Source organism: Sciurus vulgaris, assembly GCF_902686455.1.
Source record: "Sciurus vulgaris genome assembly, chromosome: 2".
Classification (NCBI taxonomy): domain Eukaryota; kingdom Metazoa; phylum Chordata; class Mammalia; order Rodentia; family Sciuridae; genus Sciurus; species Sciurus vulgaris.
This window is the reverse complement of record NC_136462.1, coordinates 179,967,819-179,987,679: the sequence shown is the minus strand read 5'-3', so window position 1 is coordinate 179,987,679 and position 19,861 is coordinate 179,967,819. Positions and strand designations below refer to the sequence as shown.

The window sequence follows — 19,861 nt, the reverse complement described above, 5'->3', positions numbered from 1 at the left end:
GCTGAGGCAGAAGGGTAGCAAATTCAAAGCCAGCCTAGCAATTTATCAAGGCCTTAAGCAACTAGGCGAGACACTGTCTCTAAATAAAATACAATAAGGGTTGGGGTGTGGCGCAGTGGTCAAGCGCCCCTAAATTCAATCCCTTGTCCCAAAAATTTAAAAACCTTTAAAATTCTGTGACAGTAGTGATGGTTCCAAGCAGATTCCTCCATACATAAACTAGATTTAACTGCATACCAGCCTTATAAAAATTACAACAGACCCAAACCTTACACTAGAATTAACTACTCCACCAAAATTTCAAGCCTAAAACCTAGTTTCATGTTCTAACCATCCAAGTCCCTGTCACACAGGAGAATAAAAACAGTAGGTTCCAAATTTGTATGCCGGCTCCACTCCCTCGTAATGAAGCTGAGTATTTTGAAGCAGGCCCCAAATGATAAATTGTTCACATTAAAAAAAACTGTTTTAAAGTCGGGTGCAAGTTTGGAAAATATGTTTTCCCATTAAAAGTATTATTAAAGCCAGGCAAAATGGTGCACACCCATAATTTCAGGTAACTACTCAAGAAGCTGAGGAATAAGGATCCCAAGTTCAAACCTAGTCTGCACAGATTACTGAGACTGTCTCAAAACAATAAATAAACAAGTAAAATAAAAGCATTATTAAAAGAGCCAAAGGAATGGAGCAGTAATGACACACACCTGTAATCCCAGCTAGGTGGAAAGGCAAACTCAGGAAGACTGAGTTTGAGACGAGCATGAGCAATTTACTGAGACCCTGGTTTCAAAATAAACTGAAAAGGGTGGGGATGAAGCTCAGTGGTAGAGCATCTACCTAGCAATCATAACGTCCTGGGTTCAATTCCAAGTATCACAAATCAAAACAAAACAAAAAAGACATCTGGGCAATATGGAGCACACCTTAATACCAGTGGCTTGGGAAGCTAAGGTAGGAGGATCCCAAGTTCAAAATCAGTTTCAGCAACTTAGTGAGACCCTGTCTCAAAATAAAAAGGGCTGGAGATGTGGCTCAGTGGTTAAGCACCCTTGTGTTCAATTCCACGTCCCAAAACAAAAAAACTAAAAACAAACAAAAACACCCAAGGAGGCAGCCTCCAAAACCTACAATAAACCAGTTATTTTATAATGAAATAACAGTGGGTCAGCATTTCCCAAAATAGCGTATGTAATACTAATTTGTTGAGATACTGAAGGGGTGAATAGTTCATAGAGGTCACGTGAGTTTATGAAATACCTCACACCACGTTGCCTTCTTACAATTCACAATATAAACATAAGCTTATACAGGTTCTAATAAAAGATGCTGTAAGAAAAACTGTCTCAATCTTTCATAATTTTCTGACCACAAGGACATTTATTCTTTCCCACTGACTAACTCCACAGGATATTCTTTAGGAAATACTATAATGGACAATAGCACTATTTGTCACCAGGGTTAACTAAGCAAATTTTAACAAACTTGAATGTGGTTTTTACTGATCTGGAATGTTGACCACAAAGAATAAAAGTAGGAAAATAACAAAGTAGACAAATTTATAGTGATAATGTACGAGCGTTAGGAAGCCTTATTTTTAAGAAGAATAACATCTGAATCTCTTATTCATTTTAAAAATTACTTCTTTCTTCTTTTATGATACAAAGATACTAGAGGTAATTTTATGCCTGGCTTGTTATTTTCTTTCTTTCTTTTTTTTTTATTTTTATTTTTAGATGTTAATGGACTTTTATTCATTTATTTATGTGTGGTGCTGAGAATTGAACCCAGTGCCTCACATGTTAGGCAAGTGCTCTATCACTGAGCCACAACCCCAGCCTCTATTTTCTTTTTCTTAACTCACAAAGAATACAAAATAAAGGGGAGGGTTGGGAACAGTGGTACTTGCTTGTAGTCCCAACTACTTAGAAGGCTGAGGCAGGAGGACTGCTTGAGCCCGGGCATTTGAGTACAAATTGGGACAACAGAAAAAATCTTGTCTCCAAAACAGAAAAATAACCAAAATAAATAAGTAGGAAGATTTCCTGCAGTAATTACACTAGAGTTGGAAGAGGAATGTTAAAGGTTTAAAGAGAACAGGAATGAGGTAGAAAAATGTCAAAGTGAAAGTAACTGGGTCATCCAAAGTGTAAATTGCCAAAAGGGAAAGAAAGGGGTTAAATAAGCACTTCCTCCTACCAGTCAACTAGTGGCACCAAGAGCTTAGGACATAGTACTGGCTCTAACAGATTAGTTCTCAGGTAAATAACCCTGATTGCAACCAAGAGTGGAGAGCACAAGGCTTGTTGAACACAGCTCAGTATACAACTCTAGCAAAAACGTGTCTCAGGAAGCCACATGAGTCATATCTCTGATTCCACACACAAGAGTTGGAACAGCCAGGCAAGTGGCAACAGCCTGTAATCTACTCAATCTACTCCAGGGGCTGTGGCAAAATGACCTCAATCCCAAATTCAAGGTCAGTCTGGGCAATTTAGCAAGACCTTGTCTCAAATCTAAAAAGAGCTGGGGCTGTATGTAGCTCAGTGGTAGAGTGCTCCCCTAGCATGAGGGAAGATTGGATTTGACTCCCTAGCACTGCCACCGCCACCGCCATGATCATCATCATGATGACCATCATCTTCATGCTGGGGATGCTGCTCGGTGGGAGAGCAAGCCAGTGCAGGAGCGTCCTTTATTCATCACTTCCTTTACTCCACTCATAAACCCTCACCTTTATCTTGTCAAGTTACTTAAATGCACAGACCATACTTCTCCTAGGTACTGAGTTTCTTTTTGATTCATTTTGTTTTGTTGTGTTGCTTTTTTGGCAGTACCTGGTATTGAAACTACCACGGCCTCCTAAGTGCTCTACCGGTTAGCTACATTGCCAGCCTCTACCACTTAGCTACATCTCCAGCCTTTGTTAATTTCATTTTGAGACAGTCTTGCTAATTGCAGAGACCTCAACTTTGCTATCCTTCTGTCCCAGCCTCCTGAGTAACTGGATTACAGCGGTGTGGTACCAAGCCTAAACTTAATCACGTTTCTTAAGATCTGGGAAATTGGTCTTATATAGAATTCCTAGCTTTCTGCTAATACGTATTTTTTGGTTTTTGAAACATGAAATCTGTACAAATCACAGTCTCCAGACTGCATGGAAATGAAATTTGAATAATCAGAAAACACTTCTTATAAAACACACAAACTAAATGGTTTATGATAAAATTATATCTAAGAGATCCAGAAGAATCATTTTTAGAAAGGCTCCTGGGTTTAGCACTTTACCAAATACATGTACAGATGGCTAGCTCAAAGATAGGCTTGCATGTGGTTGAGAACTTGAACTAAAATTGCTTACTGCCAATTCATCCTATAAAATTAGGAAACTTTAAAATGATTACATACTTGGGTATTGACAAGTTTAGAGATCTGTTTAGACCATCATTCAAATGAACACCTGCACTCATTTAAGTGTTTGTGGCCCCACTCTTAGCCTAAATGTCGCAATGAAAGCCAGAGGAGTATGATATGCAACAAAGAGAATTTTCGAAGCATTCCAACCCTTAAAGTACACAAATAAGTTCCTCTGAATTATTTACAACAGTCTTCTTCACATGGAAACATGGCCTAAGATTTACACTTCCTTTATTACAATCAATTTGAAATTTTTATTTGGCCTTATTGAAAAAAGTAGAATAACTACAGTAATCTGTCAGTACTACTCTAAGAAGGCAATTTAGAATTCTGAATTTGAGTCTTCAAAAATTCTGTGCTTTTATAGTTTTGACATAAAATAAGTTTATTCATTAAATATGTTTTGAAGCTGGGTGTGGTGGCCTATGCCTGCAGACCTACCAACTCAGGAGGGTGAGGCAGGAGGATGCAAAGTTGGAAGCCAGCCTGGGCAACCTAACAAGACCCTGACACGAAAGAAAATTTTTAAAAAAGGTTAAGGGTGGTACAATGCACATTTGGCATGCTAGATACACTGGGTTCAATCCCCAGGACAATAAAATAATTTTTTAAAAAGAGTACTGGCCAAGGATGTGGAACCATTTACAATTAAAACCCTTATACACCAGTTGGAATCCTAATACACTGCCAATGGAAACAAAGATACAACTACTTAGAAGAGTCTGATGGTTCCTCAAGAGCTTAAACATAAAATTATCATTTGACTTAAGACTGCACTCCTAAATATATACAAGAGAAACAAATATGTATCTACACAAAAACTAGTATCCATGTTTACAGCAAAGTATTTCGTGATAGCCAAAAAAAAAAAAGAAAAAAAAAAAAGGAACAAGTCAAATATCTATCATCTGAGGAAGAGAGTATAATGTGGTAAAGATCATGAAGCTGAGTATTGATATCAGATTTCCTGCTAACTCCCAATGTAACTTCACCTGACAATTTTTTTTTCCAAAATAATCAGTTGAAGCATGTTTTCTTCAATTCCCCTGAGTAGGCAAGAGGGCCTCCGGGCAGCTACTCCCTCTAGGATGGCCATTACATAATGTATGGCAGCAACTGCAGGAGGGCAAATGAATCAAGAATAAGAACAGTCCCAGAAAATAATGATCTTTGTTCTTGAGATTTATTTTTTTATTTTATTTTATTTTATTTTATTGTAAACAAATGGGATACATGTTGTTTCTCTGTTTGTACATGGCGTAAAGGCATACCATTTGTGTAATCATAAATTTACATAGTAATGTTGTTTCATTCTGTTTTTTCCCTTCCCCCTACCCCTCCCACCCCTCTTTTCCCTCTATACAGTGCTTCCTTCCTCCATACTTGCCCCCCTCCCTAACCCTAACTCTAACCCTAACACTAACCCTTCCCTCCCCCCATTATGTGTCATCATCCACTTATTAACAATATCATTCGTCCTTTGGCTTTTTGTTCTTGAGATTTATAGAACTGAAAACCAGCTCCTGACTAGATGAGGCAGATTAGCACCTGGTCACAAACCACCACGTGTGAGATGCCTCTCCCCAATCACCCATCTCCTATCTATACCACTCCTAACTCAGCTTCCCCACAAGAGTCTGCAATATTCCAATCAGCTACGTCATCTCATCTTAACTAAGTTTTTTCTCTTACCTCTTGACTAACTGGCTTCCATCCTGCAGTGAACAGACCAAGTGCAGTAATAATCCTTGCTACTGCCACAAATATTGAGGTAGCCAATACTGAACCTGCTCCTGGGAGAAATATAGGAATAGGGTCCTGTGAGCCTCCACGTCAAATTTTTGTCAACCAATCATTATCAAATCTTTTTTCTGTTTAAAACATCTGACTCAATATATACATTACTATTATACTATTATTTCTTTAACATGACAACCCAAACAAAGCTTACTAACAAATTTTCTCAGTGAGATACATTGCAACAGATGCAGTGGCACTTACCTGTAATCCTAGTTACAGGGGCGGCAGAGGCAGGAAAACAACAAGTTGGAGGCCAGTCTCAGCAACTTAATGAGGCCCTATGCAGATTAATGAGACCATGTATCAAGATAAAAAATAAAAAGGGCTGGGGATGTAACTAAGTGATACAATGTCCCTGGGTTCAATTCCCAGTACAGAAAAAATAAATTTGCAATAAAATTCTTACATTTGAAAACTAGAACATTCGCAAGTTTGTAGTATGCATATCTAGGCAGTTAGGAGGGCAGGGACAAAGGAGGAGAAATGTAACAAATCTCTCAAGAACCCAGAGTCTAAAAAACTCTTATTTCCAAAACCATACCCATATGGTATGCAACAGAGTGTGGAAACCACTTCTTTATTCAAATCCTTAGATTCTGGATCCCAACAATAGCATCACGGAATCCAAAAATCACAAGAAAGGAAACAAAGAAATGTACCTTTAAAAGTTACCTAAAGCTCACTAGTCCCCTGCATTCCACATCCTTCTTTATGGTCTTCACCAAAATTCTCAGCCCACAGAACTGCTTGCAGGTAGGTAACACTGTAAGTTGTTTTTTTGTTTTATTTTTTGTTTTTTGTTTTTTTTTTTTTTTTTTGTACCAGGGATTGAACCCAAAGGACTGTATGCATCCTTAAAATGAGTCTACTCTAAAACCTACCTGAGACAAGTGACAGTATAAAACAAAAACAATGAGACATCAGGAATACACCAAAAGATTCTCCAATACCTTAATTTGCTTTTTTTTTTTTTTTTTTTTTTCTTTTCTTCAAAGCATGCATATCCAACTTGGGTTTTAGCGTATTATCTATTATCTGTTTGCTTGTTGGCTATCTCATGTTACAAGCAGTCTAGCCCAGGGACCCTGCCTGGATACTGGTTGGCTAGATTCAGCTGCAGGCCCACATAAACAGGCAAACAATGCAAAAGGAAAAAAATGAAATTTTTTTCTTTTTCTTTTTTCCAGTACTGGGTATAAAACCCAAGGGCACTCTACCAATGAGCCACATCCCCAGTCCCTTTAATTTTTCACTTTGAGACAAGGTCTCAAACAGTGATTAGAAAAATGAATTTTACACAATTTGATCAAACTGGGGAGAAGTTTGAGCCTCCAGTCCCACAGAAGTGGTTACAATTTATAGGTGATACACATACTAGCCAGAGAATGTGTCAGTCAAATTAAGACATTAAGGCATCTACCATCAACAGTATGAACTAAAATAATGGGAAGCTGGGCACAGTGGCACACACCTGTAATCCCAGCAGCTTGGGAAGCAGAGGCAGGAGGATTGCAGACCAGTCTTAGTAAGTTCATGAGTCTCTAATCATTTTAGTGAGACCCTGTTTCAAAATAAAAAGAAAAAAACAGTTGGGGGGGGGGGGATGTAGCTCAGTGGGAGAGCTCCCCTGAGTTTGTCTAATCCCCAGTATGGGAAAAAGAAAACAATTTAAGTAAGGGCAGGTGCTATAGCTCAGAGGTACAGTGCTTACCTAGCATGGACAACGTCCTAGGTTCAATCTCCAGTACCACCAAAACAAAAACAAAACCAAAAAAATGCTTCTGGAGATAAGAATCAATTATCTTAATTCATTATAAAGTTTGTGGTTTGTAGGGCACAAGGGCACATGCCTATAATTCCCAAAAAATGGGAAGGCTAAGGCAGGAGGACTGGAAGTTTGAGGTCAGCCTCAATTTAGCAAGACCCTGTCTCAAAGTAAAAAATAGAACTGGGGATGTGGCCAATGCCCAGTACAAAAACAAAAGAAAAAGAAACCATAAACCAAACATGGTGACGCACACCTATAATCCCAGTCATTTGGGAGGCTGAAGAAAAGGGATTACAATTCAAAGCCAGCCTCAGCAATTTAGTGAGACTCTGTCTCAAAAATTTTAAAAGGGCTGGGCATGTTAGTTCAGTGGCACAGCACCCCTGGATTCAATCCCCAGCACCAAACCAAAACACTTTAAAGTACCTTGCTCAGCAGTGATCCAAAACACACACACAAATTTGACAAAGCAGTCAAATTTGCACCCTTTTTGTTCACTTTTGCTGTTGTTCTGACCAGAGTCAACACCTATGCCAAGGGAAAGGCTGTGCTTAGGTATATGAAACTGGAAAGAGCTGGAAAAGCAATCAATTATCTCTTCTCCTAAGTCTCACCAGCTGTGTTTTCCTGATGACACGGAATCTGTCCACCTGCTCCCACAGATGGTACAGCTGCACTTACAGTAAAACACCTGTTTCAGTTTATCCATTCCACACAATTAGAACAATGCTAGCTGCAGATCAGGCAAGCCCTGGTCAGCATTTTCATTTTATTGCTCAGAAAAAGACCAAGGACATTTATAGGATGCTAAAACACATCTTTCATCCCCAAAACACAAGTATAGCCATTTGAAGTTATAATAATGTCAAAACTGTAATAAAGTGTTATAATCCTAGATTACAAAGTTAGCTATAAAGTTGGGTGTGGTGGCCCACACCTATGGTCCCATCTATTCGTTTGAGATGATCATAGACAATATTGCCAGATCATTTTAAAACAAAAAACAAATTTGGTTGTCATTAACCACTTCCCAAACTAGAAATTATTACTACTAAAACAGGCTCATTACTCACTAGTAGTCAGAACTTCAATACCAATAAACATGCTGAACTGAAGGATAATGCTTAAGAAGCAGCAGGTGAGATATATGAATTTCTTGTTTTATACCTAAGAAACTTTGTAACTGAGAAACATTGTACTTGCCCTGTGGGATCTTAAATCGACTTCACCTTCACTTAAATCCCCAGAGGAATTTTCTTCTCACTAAGGAGACTCATTAATAATGGCAAACTAAAATCAGTGATTATTTCCTATGCAAATAAACAAAAGCACTCATGAGGTGAAAGATGATTCATGCCACAGTCCATGAATTAGTATGAATGTTGAAAAGTTTTACGTTTTAGGGTACTTTGATGGCTTAAAGAGAAAATGATGCAGTGCACTGGAAATCAGGGATGTTACAGGATTACAGTAAACATACAGATATGAAAGCTTGGTTACTAAAGGACAACATATCATTATCAGGAATATAAAATAAAAAGCAATCAAATGAAAGATATAGTCCTCAAGTTTAAAATAAATAAAATCAGAGCTGAGTATGGCACACACCTGTAATCCTAGAGACTCTGGAGACTGAGACAGAGGATCAAAAGTTCGAAGCCAGTCTCAGCAATTTAGTGAGACCTTTAGTAGCTTAGTAAAACCCTATCTGAAAATAAAAAACAAAAAGGGCCAGATGGGGCTGGGGCTGTAGCTCAGTGGTACAGCGCTTGCCTAGCACATGTGAGGCACTGGGTTCGATCCTCAGCACCACATAAAAAAAGAAAATTAAACAAGTAAAATAAAGCCATGCTGTCCATCTACAACTACAAAAAAAAAAAAAAAAAAAAAAAAATCTAAAAAAAAAGGGCCAGAGATGTAGCTCAGTGGTAGAGCACCCCTGAGTTCAATGCCCAGTTCCAAAAATAAATAAAAAATAAAAATAAAAATGCAATAACCTGTCTTGTGAATCTGTTTACAATGATGAAAATACCCACCAAGGTATATTTTATGGTGGTGGGTGATGAGCTAAAAATTGGCAAGACTTCTATGGACTTAGGGAGAGCTTGGTTCACAGGAATCTTTCTGTCTTTTGTGTCATCAAACAGCAATAAAGAACTATTTTTATTTCCAGTGCAAATCTGCCTGGTTCCAGAACTTCACAGGTTAATTCCTTTTCCTACTGTCAGACCCAGAAACATTATCTCCTATAACCACAGGTAACAGGTACATCTCTAAGAGGCAACTGCTCTAAAATGGATGACTTTGCACTTTCTGAGGAAAAAGGATTTGAATGATGCTTGGCAACCTCATGAAGCAGTCAATCACAAACCTGTCTTTTTATTGAGCATTTGGAAAGTTCTCTAAAATGAAAGGTGTGATCACTTTGGAGGAATCTCACTACTAACACTGAACATATCAATACTGAATGCTGTACATATATCAAAACATCATATTGTACCTGGTACACAAATCAAAGACAAACACTGCGTATTTTGTTTTATATGTGCAAGCTAAAAACATGTTGATCTGAATATAGAACAGTTACTATTAGACATTAGAAAGTTGGGATAAGGGAGACAGATGAAGGTGGGAGAGCAAATTAGAAAACACAGAAAGTGTTAGTGTTTCACAGCACAGTGGGGTGGCTACAGTTCTCAATAACATACTATGTTACTAAGAAGTAGAAGAGAGAAGTTCAAAGGATCCAAAGAAATCATAAGGAGATGGACATGATAATTAGCCTGATTTTTGAAAAAAATTTTTAGTTGTAGATGGACATAATACCTTTATTTTATCAAACCCTCATGTGCTAGGCAAGTGATCTACTACTCAGCCACACCCGCAGCCCTAATTAGCCTGATTTGATTAGTGCATGCTATATGCATGTGTTGATATATCACACTGTACCCAAAAATACGTACAATTTTTGTCAATTACAAAATAAATAAAATACTATCAGGGACTTATACTCAAAGGAAAAAAATGATCTCTGGTGAATGCCATATATTATTTATAAAATTTAAATAACTTTATTTTCACTTACTGTAGATGTAATATATTTTTTTACTTTAAAAAAAATAGCCACATTCTCAGTGATCAAGTGCCCCTGAGTTCAATCCCCGGTACCCCTCCTCTCTCAAAAGAAGCCACATTAATAAAAACAAAATAGGCTGGGCATGGTGGCGCATGCCTGTAATCCCATTGGCTTGGGAGGCTGAGATAGGAGGATCATGAGTTCAAAGCCAGCTTCAGCAAGAGCAAGGCATTAAGCAACTCAGTGAGACCCTGTCTCTAAATAAAATACAAAATAGGGCTGGAGATGTGGCTCAGTGGTCAAGTGCCCGAGTTCAATCCCTGGTACCAAAAAAAAAAAAAAAAAAATAGAATTACTATAGCTTTAGAAAACATCTTGCTAAATGACAGATTAAATGGCCTTACCTTGTTCACTTTGTTTTATTCTTTTTTTTTTAAGAAATGAAAAGAAATGAATTTTTTTTTTAATTGTAGATGGGTACAGTACCTTTATTGTATTTATTTTTATGTGGTACTGAGAATCAAACCCAGTGCCTCACACAGGCTAGGCCAGCCCTCTTATCACTGAGCTACCACTCCAGCCCCACCCCATTTATTCTTTTTTTTTTTTTTTTTGTGGTGCTAGGTATTGTCCTTGTGCATGTGAGGCAGGCACGCTACCAACTGAGCTATATCCCCAGCCCTTCATTTATTCTTGTACATTTATGTTATTAATATATGTAAAGTCAATTTGAAAAAAAAAATACTGAATGCTGCTGCTATTCACAAAATCCCCCTTATCACAACAGAAGAAACAATTTTTTTTTTTTTTTTTTTTTTGCGGTGCTGGGGATTTGAACCCAGGGCCTTGTGCTTGTGAGACAAGCACTTTACCAACTGAGCTACATCCCCAGCCCCCTTTGCTCTTGTTTAAAGATCTGATAGAACAGGTTTGTGGACTTCCCATCTGACTGGAAATTATAAAGACTGCAAAATATTACATACAGTATGCTGAAAACACTATACATTTGAGTATTAAAAATGTATATAAAGATATACTAAAACATCTAGAAATACAAACTTTCAGTGATGAAGTGAAAGGTAAATACTTTTTACTCAATTTACTAGAATTTATACACTGGTCATAGGCTGAGGCCTGGGATATAGCTCAGTGGTAGACCACTTGCCTAGGATACATGAGCCCCTAGGTTCAAGCTCCAGAACCACAAAAATAAAAGAAAATCCATATGTGGGGCTGGATATGTAGCTCAGTTGTATAGTGCTTCCCTAGCATTCTGAAAGCCCTTGTTAGATTACAGAAAGGAAAAAAAAAAAAAAAGATTTGGGGGCAAAATTTTTCTTTTAAATATTCTTTTTAGTTGTAGATGGACACACTACCTTATTTACTCATTTTTATGTGGTGCTGAGGATCAAACCCAGGGTCTCACACATGCTAGGCAAGCACTCCATCATTAAGTCACAACCCCAGCTCACAATAAAGTTGTATAAAGAGAAGATGTCACTCCTCTGCTCAAAAATCTCCAATGGCTTCTCTTCTTATTCAGAAAATCCAAAATCCTTGCCATGACCCGAAGTCCCTGTGTGCCTCCTAACATTGGCTTTTACTGCTATTTCATGCTCCTACCATGCTAGCCTCTTGCTATTCTGTGAACCTACCAAGGATGTTTCTACCTCAGGGCCTTGACACTTGTTACTGTAGTTGCCTGAACTGCTGCTGTCTCAGATGTGACCATGGCTAGCATACTACTGTCAGATCTTTTTTTCAAATGTGATGCAAACCTGTAATCCTGGCTACTAGGAAGGCTAAAACAGGATTATAAATTCAAGGTTAGTCTCAGCAACTTAATAAGCTCTTGTCTCAAAATAAAAAAATAAAAAGGGGTTGGGGATGTAATTCAGTAATAAAGGTTCCTGATTTAATCCTTAGTACTTAAAAAAAAAAAAAAAGGAAAGAAAAGAAAAAGAGAAACCTAGCTAATATTTAGAGCTAATATTTATTTTTTTAAATATTCTTCTAATATTGGTCATAAGCAAAAAATATGTATTTTTTTTTCCATTTAATATATAATCCAAGATTAAGTGGTGGGTTAAAGCCACAACTTGAGTTACCTATAAAGTGGATCTAATTACTGAGAAAACCATCCAAAGCTCCTTTCTCACTAGGTCACACTGTTCATCTAGACAGACTTTCTAAATAAGGAAAATTTTACACATCTATTACAGATAGACTTTTCCCCAAAGGTTTCATTTTTCAAAAAGTCACTATTAAGGTAAATAGTATAATATAAAACATTGTATTCCCCTTAATCTGTGTGATCTGAATTGGTCTGTCATCTTCTAATATTTAATTGGCATGGATTCCTCTGTCTTGTTTTCTCTGTTGAGAATAGGGTTCACATATAAACATAATTGATCTGACAGTTGAAGAAATACACAAAGATATCCCTTCTTTAAAAGAAGTTTGGGCTCTTTTACATATGGCAAAAATCTCCCAAGCAAGACAAACCAATTAAGCCCTATTCAGATCCCAACTTCTTATTTCACAGATAATCCATCACACTTCGTTCCAAACCTACATTTATGTTAAATGTGCTATAATCAAAAAAGCTAGGGGCTGGGGATATAGCTCAGTTGGTAGAGTGCTTGCTTTGTAAGCACAAGGCCCTGGGTTCAATCCCCAGCACCGCAAAAAAAAAAAAAAAAAAAAAAAAAAAAAAAAGCTTTAATAACAGCACATTACACCTTTCACTGTCATAACAAACATATGCTTTAAAACACTGAGGGACAACCTGGGCTAGGTGGCACATGCCTGTAATCCCAGCTACTCGGGAAGCTAAAGCAGGAGGATCATGAGTTCAAAGTCAGCCTCAGCAACTCAGTGAGACCCTGTCTCCAAATAAAATATGAAAAGGGGCTGGGGATGTGGCTCAGTGGTCAAGTGCCCCTGGTACCCCCCCCCCCCCCCACACACACACAAAAAAAAAGGGACTGCAAGACAAGGTGGTGCATGCATACCTATAATCCCAAGAGCTCAGGAGCCTGAGGCAGGAGAAATGCAAATTCGAGGCTAGCCTCAGCAACTTAGTAAAATCCTGTCTCAAAATAAAATATAAAAAGGACTAGGGATGCAGCTCACTGGTTAAGTGTCCCTGTGTTCAATCCCTGGTACCAAAAAAAAAAAAAGTTGGGAAACTGCCAGTGCAACGGCACATGTCTATAATCCCAGTCACTCAGGAGGCTGAGGCAGGAAGATGGCAAGTTCAAGGCCAGTCTCAGCAATTTAGCAAGGCGTTAAGCAACTTAATGAGAACCTGTCTCAAAATAAAAAGGGAAGGGATGTAACTCAGTGGTAAAGCAACCCTGGGTTCAATCCCCAATACCAAAAAAAAAGACACTTGTCTGTGATTTCAGCAACTGGGAAGTTGAAGGAAAAAGGACTAGAAGTTTGAGGCCAGCCTTGGCAACTAGCAAGACCCTGTTTCAAAATTTAAAAATTACTAATGGGCGAGGATTGTAGCTCAGTGATAGAGTGCCAGGGGGTTCAATCCCCAGTACTTAAAGTAAAAAGAAAACTGAGGAACTTCAGCCAGGCACACTGCTGTAATTCTAGCAACTAGGGAGGCTAAGGCAGAAAGGTCCCAATTCTAGACTGGTCTGGGCACCATAGCTAGACCTTGTCATAAAGTAGAAATAAAAAAAAGGTCTGGGGGCAGTGGGACTGGGCCAGGAATGGAGTTGCACAATAGGAGCGAAGGAGAGACTGCAGCATGACTGTCACATTCTTGACTCCCAGCTTGGGCAGGAGCTCACTAGGTCCAAGGCCCCACAGCTGGACAGCTGCCCTTACACTCTGAATTGATAGGCATAATTGGCAGGAGTCAAAGTAAAACTTTCAGGGGCTCCCAGGAGCATCAAGATACCATATGACCCACCAAGGGCCTAGTGATGTCTTGCAGCAATTAGAGTTCCTGGTTATATGGCTACTTCAGTTCTGCTTAATCCATATCAGGACCTACACCATATTCTGTGAGACAGTAAAGCCTCAAGATGCTTTTTAAGGAAGTGTTCTAAAACCATACAAATTGAGAAATGCTGCACATTATACCCTCTGGACAGAGTCACAATTCCAAATGACATGTTAAGGACTCTGAAAAGTTTTCATAGCTGTTTTGGAAGGAAACATGTTAGTATTTAATAACTTGATATGTGTGTGGGGAAAAAAGAGGCTTGAGCATAGCTCAATAGTAGAGCACCTCTGGGTTAAATGCCCAGAACCACCACCACCAAAAAAAAAAAAAAAAAAAAAAAAAAAATCCCCGGAAACTTCCAAGTGATTTAAAAATTGAAATGACAGCTGGACATGGTGTTGCACACCACTAATCCTAGGGACTTAGGACACTGAAGCAGAAAGATCACAAGTTCAAGACCAGTTTCAACGACTCTGTGAGACTGTAAGAAATTTAGTGAGACACTGCCTCAAAATAAAAAGGGTTTGGCCAGGCACAGTGGCACATGTCTGTAATCCCAGTGGCTCAGGAAGCTAAGGCAGGAGGATCACGATTTCAAAGTCAGCCTCTGCAATTTAGTGAGGCCCTAAGCAACTTACCAAGACCCTGTACCAAAATTTAAAAAATTAAAAGGGCTGGGGATGTGGCTCAGTGAATGAGTGCCTCTGAGTTCAATCCCTAGTACCGAGAAAAAAAAAAAAAAAAAAAAAAAAAACTCAAAAAATAGTCTTGATCAAAAAAGATGACTGGGAAAAAAAAAAAAAATGACTGATAAACTAAATTTGACCCAATTGTTCTCTCTAAACTTTTCATACCACAATTATCTATAAAGACATCTTATTCACCTACAACTATCAAAACAAACAAGCAAGTAACAGTAAAAGTTATCAGCTTGCCAGGCTAGCCAGGTAAGGTGGCACATGCCTGTAATTCCAGATTCTCAGGAGGCTGAGGCAGGAAGAATCACAAGTTGAGTCAGCCTTAGCAAGGGCAAGACACTAAGCAACTCAGAGAGACCCTATCTCTAAATAAAATACAAAATAGGGCTGGGGATGTAGCTCAATAGTAAGAGTGCCCCTGGGTTCAATCCCCCAATACCAAAGAGGAAAAAAAAAATCTCTAAAAGTTATCAGCTATGAAGTATTGTGTAATTTAGTCTGAGCATTTTATCAGGGCTTATTGCCTTTTTAATGCATGGAATCAGCCTCTGGAATGAGAAGGACCTAAGTATTCCTTTAGAGTTCATTTTTTTGGCTTTCCTATATTTAGAGCATTCTCACCACCACAAAAGTCTCCATGCCCCCTAATAGCATGTTAGCAGGTAAACCTAATGCCTAAATTAGGGGGCAATAAAATTAGAGTATCTAACCATTATCTTTGGCTTTGTGCTGATAAAAAGCAGTCTTCAGAGCCCAATGCAGTGGCACATGCCTATAATCCCAGTGAATCAGGAGGCTGAGACAGGAGAATCACAAGTTTGAGGCCAGCCTCAACAATTACATGAGGCCCTCATCAATTTACCAAGATACTGCCTCAAAATAAAATAAAAAGGGTTGAGGATTTGGCTCAATGATTAAGTGCCCCTGGGTTCAATCACCAGTACAAAAAAAGTTGGGGGGGGGGGGAGATGTAGCTCAGTGGTAGAGCACCCCTGGGCTCAATCCTCAATATAGCAAAAAAAAAAAAAAAAAAGGAAGTTTTCACAAAAATAAGAAGAGAGTTGATTTATCACTAAGGCACAAAGCTAAGAAGACAACAAACTGAGACGAAATAAAATCAACAAGGCTGGGCACAGTGACACAAACCTGTAATTCCAGTGACTCAGGAGGCTGGCCAAGTTTCAGACCAGCCTCAGCAATTTAGCCAGACCATGTCTCAAAAATAAGAATAAAACTAAAAAGGGCTAGGGATGTAGGTCAGTGGTAAAATCCTAGGTTCCATTCCCTACAAAAAAAAAAAAAAAAAAAAAAAAAGGCTGATCAGGAAATCTAAAACTCCCACCCTTAGGCATGTAGTAAATTTTGCGTGTTCTTTTCAAAAAAAAGGCTAATCAACAAGCTGACAAGAGCAGGCCATATAGCCCATCTCGTAGAGTGCCTGCCTCTCATGCTGGAGGCCTGGGTTCGGGTCCCCAGCACTCTGGAATTGTGGAAATAACAAACAAAAGAAACCAACAAGCTGACAATGCATGTTAGAAATACTGCCAAAAGGTATACCAGAGGTCAGCAGTCTTTGTGGGGTAGGACAATTCCATCTCAACTCTTCCTTCATGCTATAAGATGAAGAAAACAAGGCAATTCCACCAGCACTGGTGATAAGGTGAGGGCAGGAGGGAAAGAACAGAAACTGGTTCGAATAATAGCTCTTACCCTGAAAGGCACAGTATGAAACCCACAAAGCAGGCTATTTCAAAAAATACACCAGACGTTGAACTGGGGATGTGGTTCAGTGGTAGAGGGGTTGTCTAGTATGCACAAGGCCCCAGGTTTGATCCCAAGCATCACCAAAAAAGAAAAAGGAAAAAAAAAAAAAAAGTATACCAGATGTCCTCCCCCAGAATTTTTTTTTTTTTTTTTTTTTTTTTTTTTTTGTGGTGCTGGGGATTGAACCCAGGGCCTTGTGCTTGCAAGGCAAGCACTCTACCGACTGAGCTATCTCCCCAGCCCCCAGAATATTTCAAAATATGCTGTCCCACCGTCAAACTGCTATCCTAATAGCTCCCTGAAGTAATTCCTGATCACACACATCCAATTCACCCTCCCCTAATCCTGAAGAAAACTAGTTTTCTTGAACCAGAGGCTTAAAAAAAATATGAAAAGCTTACTCAATTGTAAAGGGAGCTGTTTCATGAAATTAGTATGTTGCTTAGGCTGACCTCCAACTCCTGGGCTATAGTGAGCCTCCCACCTCAACTTCCCAAAGGACTGACACTACAGGTGCATCCCATCACACCTGGGCTTACACTTTATAAAATGCTGAATTATGTGAATACATTGCAATTCCAAAACTAAAAGTTGTTGGAAAGGGAAAATATATTTGGGTCAAGACAGGCATAATTTTCTCTAAGAAGCCTTTTTTTAAACATACCCATACATGCAAATGCACACATTAGATCAGATGTCCAGTCTTTGTGGGCCATTATCACCTTCGCATGCCATTCCCACTGCTTACCATTCGGTACTGAAATTATCCAGCTGTATTATCTCCCCTACTGGCCTACATTTGAACTCCTTCAGGGCCTTAGAACTCTCTTTATATCCCCCAGCACCTGGTACTACGGGCGAAATAAATGTTTCTGAAAATAAATGATATCAAGAATACCTTAGAAAATCGATGACCCTTGATCATTATAATGATTAACTTATTATACTCAAACTTCCAGTTTAATTAGTTTCTTTTTCTAATAGAATACAAATATCAGACACTTCAAATAAAGGATTCATTGAAAACTACCAGAGTAACTAGAACCAAGAGACTGAAACGGTAAGTGAGCAAAAATAATCCATAAAAAAGGGACATCCACATGATCAGGAAATGATTTTAATATTTCAAATTGCTAAATAGCCATGATTTTTATGAAAACTCTCCTCACCATATCATTCCTCACAGTCCAATGGTCACAAAATTAGCATGGACTATTTAGAGACATATAAAGATCATAGCACCAAATGTTGATGTTCACAGCTGCAGTTAAGTACTCACTGCCTCTGAGGCATAGATGACATCCCATTTTTCTTGAAAAATTCTCCACTGATTGAAACAGAATTCTTGCATCTCTATTCCCAACACAACCCTGCCTAACAGCATCAATTACAAGGGGAAAAGATGAACAATCACTATACAAACTTAATTAAAACCCCAGTTTTGGGGATGGGAATGGCTATGGCTCAGTGGTAGAGTACTTGTCTGGCATGTATGAGGCTCTGGGTTTGATCCTCAGCATTAGAAGAGAAAACGAAAAAAAAAAAAAAAAAAAGTTTCCTCACAAGAACAATCAACAAAGTGTTAGAAGACAGAAGGAAAAACAAACTGGAAGATCTTCTAAGGACCCAAGGCTAAAATTACATACCCTGGCAGCTCCACAACACTGAACAAAGTCCCTGCATCCAGTAACTCCACAAAACAGTTGTTAATGACTAGCTGATGGCTGCCTTCATTTAGACTAGGAAAGGGAATATTACTTTATCTGTATTGTTTACATACATACATTTATTTATTTATTTTATTTATTTATTTTTTGTACTGGGAATTGAACTCGGTGTTTTACCATTGAGCTAAACACCCAGTTCTATTTTTCATTTAGAGACAAGGTCTCACTGAGTTGCTGAAACTGGCCTTGAATCTGCAAACCTCCCACCTCAGCCTTGTGAGTCCCTGGGATTACAGGTGTGCTACTGTGCCCCACTTCTCCCCTATTTCTACACAACACTTTTTCCTGGCAAACTTGGTCCCATAAAATTAAGGAAATCAAACAAACTGGTAGTATTACAAAATTACTCATATAATAATATATGATGTTCAAAACATGGTTAGCAATCCAAACATCAATTCTCACTTTGTGAGGTAGATAGAAGAGGTATGGATGTTTGCCAGACACAGTGATACACGCCTGTAATCCCAGCAGTTGAGGCTGAGGCAGAAGAATGGCATATTCAAAGCCAGCCTCAGCAACTTAGTGAGACCCTGTCTCAAAATAAAAAATAAAGGATTGAGGTTGTAGCTCAGTGGCAGAGCACTTGCCTAGCATGTGTGAGGCACTGGGTTTGATCCTTAGCACCACATAAAAATAAACAAAGGCATTCTGTCCATTTATAACTACAAAAAGAACTTTAAGAAATAAAAATAAAATAAATAAAAAGGTCTGGTAGAACACTTGCCTAGCATGTGTGAGACACTGGGTTCAATTCTCAGCACCACATATAAATAAATGAATGAAATAAAGGTCCATCAACAACTAAAAAAAAATTTTTTTTTAAAGATTTGAGTGTTAAAAAGCAGGGCGGGGCAGTGCTGGGGATGTGGCTCAATGGTTCAGCGCCCCAGGTTCAAAACCCGTACCAAAAAAAGTAAGGTTGTCCACATTTCACAAATGATGAAATAAACTCAAAGTTCAAATATGAATTGATCCAGGTTGCACTGCTTATGACATGAAAGTAAGAATACTGAGATGACAACTATATAGTATTCTTTTTTTTTTTTTTTTTTTTGTGGTGCTGGTGATTTGAACGCAGGGCCTTGTGCTTGTGAGGCAAGCACTCTACCAACTGAGCTATATCCTCAGCCCTATATAATATTCTTTTACGACTCTATCTGAAAGACCTACAGAGCCAGGCACAGGGACACTTGCCCATAATACCAGCAACTCGGGAGGCTGCAATTTGGAGGATAGCCTGGGCAATTTAATGAGACCCTGACTTAAAATAAAATATTGGGGGCGGGGGAGTGAGTAGCAGAGTACCTCAGGGTTCAATCCCTCAGTACTACAAAATAAATAAATAGGTACATAACTGCAAGAGGACCATAAGTTTGAAGCCAGTCTGGGCAACTCAGGGAGAACACTATTTCAAAATAAAAAGGGCCTGGGATGTATCTCAGTGATAAAGCACTACTGGGTTCAATCCCCAATTTGAGGGGGGGCACCTAGAGTACTTCTCTTTTCTAAGGAATTAGTTATTATTTTAACATTTCATTCCTGTAGCTACCACTACCTGACTTTCAACACCATTTACCTGTTTTCCCCATACAAAACCTTCAAAAAGGGCAAACCACAGTTATCACCTGCAAATATATTTGAAAA

The 19,861-nt window shown here is 38.6% G+C and overlaps 1 protein-coding gene across 9 annotated transcripts in view; it reads right to left on the bottom strand.

Annotated features, from left to right (window-relative positions):
- Positions 1-19,861, bottom strand: part of CBFA2T2 (CBFA2/RUNX1 partner transcriptional co-repressor 2) — a 142,443-nt gene that overhangs the window by 111,368 nt on the left and 11,214 nt on the right. Inside the window, exons 1-3 of one of the 9 annotated variants that reach the window (XM_079128226.1) lie at positions 7,409-8,675; positions 5,416-5,492; positions 5,090-5,207 (exon numbers count right to left, since the gene is read on the bottom strand). The exons of 6 other annotated variants lie outside the window; for them this stretch is intronic. The gene's annotated coding sequence lies outside the window, so the exon portion shown is untranslated. Of the gene's footprint in view, positions 1-5,089; positions 5,208-5,415; positions 5,493-7,408; positions 8,676-19,861 lie in introns of those variants that run through there. 2 more of the 9 variants (XM_079128227.1, XM_079128217.1) reach the window with 2 other exon arrangements.